Source organism: Calidris pugnax, unplaced genomic scaffold (assembly GCF_001431845.1).
Source record: "Calidris pugnax isolate Ruff unplaced genomic scaffold, ASM143184v1 scaffold75, whole genome shotgun sequence".
NCBI lineage: Eukaryota > Metazoa > Chordata > Aves > Charadriiformes > Scolopacidae > Calidris > Calidris pugnax.
This window is the reverse complement of record NW_015090908.1, coordinates 1624263-1626156: the sequence shown is the minus strand read 5'-3', so window position 1 is coordinate 1626156 and position 1894 is coordinate 1624263. Positions and strand designations below refer to the sequence as shown.

Sequence of the window (1894 nt, the reverse complement as noted above, 5' to 3'; positions counted from 1 at the left end):
TTAAGGTCCCTTCCAACCTAGAAGATTCTGTGATTCTGTAACTGTTCATCAACCTGCTGTTTCTATGGACAAGATGATCTTGAAGGTCCCTTCCAACCTAGAAGATTCTGTGATTCTGTTCAGGTTCATCAACCTGCTGTTTCTCCAGCCAGTCCCTATGGCCGGGCAGAGTCCCCAGCTCCAAGCAGTGCCGTGCAGACCAGAGGGACTGACACAACATCCATGGAGATAATCCTCCACCGTGGCAGGCTCATTCCCACATGAGAAAGAACCCAGCCTCCAGGGCTGTAGGAGGAAAGGCAATTTTCTCCTTGGCTAATCAATGCTTAGGTTTTTCCAGCTGTGTAACAGACACTGGAGCCCTGAATGGGCCCCTAGACTGTAGAATCATGGAATCATTCAGGTTGGAAGAGACCCTTGGGATCATCGAGTCCAACCATCAACCCCACTCTACAAAGTTCTCCCCAACACCACATCTAAAGGACTCTCAAACACATCCAGGGATGGTGACTCAACCCCCTCCCTAGGCAGCCCGTTCCAGTGTCTGACCACTCTTTCTGTGAAGAATTCTTTCCTAATATGTCCAGTCTAAACCTACCCTGTTGCAGCTTGAAGCCATTCCCTCATGTTCTATGGCTAATTACCTGTGAGCAGAGACCAGCACCAACCTCTCTACAATGTCCTCTCAAGTAGTTGTAGAGAGTGTTGGTGGTGAAGGACGTCTGCTGGAAGGGGGAGATGCCACAACCCTACAGAAATGGCAACAAGGACCTCTGGGACTCCCATCTTGCTCCCTGTGAACCAGCCCAAGAGCACGCAGGCCCATACCCAGTTGTCTTCAAAGTGCTCCTGCTATGGAACAGCTATGTGGGGTGTAGCTATTCTACAGTCCTGACATGGAGGAAGGTGTCAACCCACCAAGCAGATGGAAACTGGGCAGAAGCTCTAGTCATATTTCCTACCACGGACATCCCGACATACACATGGGTTACCTTTTGACCAAAAAAAGCCATTTCGGCACCAAAACCCCTTCCGTGACACCAAGAAACACAAAATGTCACATCACTCTGAAGACACCAGATGAAAAGATCAGCAACAGAAACCAAGGTGGTACTATAATTAACTTTTTCTTTTTATTTACACCACAAGAATAACAAGTTGTCATAATGTGGTACAAAATACTGGACTCCTAATAAAGTTGAAATTGAAGTCGGTACTGTCAGAGAAAGACACCATTGGCCATTAAAAAAAGAAAAAAAAAAAGAAAAAAAGAAAAGAGAAGAGAAAAAAAAAACCAAAACAAAAAAAAAACCCCAAACAAAACCAAGAATGAGAAAAATATTCCAACTCCACCAAGTAAAAAGAAAGGACCATCAGAAAATTTAGCACAAAGAATGCTACCATCACTTAAAGTAGGGTCCATACAATAAGAGTGAAATTGTGTCTAAATTACAGCGTAAACCGGTAGCTGCTACCAATGGTGACGTCATACTGAGCATGTATAGGTATAAAGTAGAATATAATATAGTTACAACTTTTTGATACTACATATCTGTAATAAGCTCTTGGGTGAATAATGTTTCAACCCCTCCCCCCCCCCCCCTTTTTTTTTTTTTTAAATAAACTGAGTTGTTCAAGCTGCTGCCTTTCATGGAAGATCATACATTAAAGTGAGGATGCAGAACCTTCACAAACCTACACAATTGCATTTTCTAGAAAACTATGAAGCAAGACTTTCATCATACTGTTATATTATTGACAACAAAGGAGGTGACTTTCTCTTACAGTTACTAAGACTTTTTTCTGAAGTGTCTCAATGGCTCAGCCTTCTCACAGAAAGCTTGTCAGTGTCCACCGTGAACTCTTTCAGATGAGGACTGTCTTGTTATGGCTG

General features: G+C 43.3%; 1 pseudogene; it reads right to left on the bottom strand.

Annotated features, from left to right (window-relative positions):
* Positions 1 to 1057: 1057 nt before the first annotated feature.
* LOC106892196 overlaps positions 1058 to 1894 on the bottom strand; it is a 9544-nt pseudogene continuing 8707 nt past the window's right edge.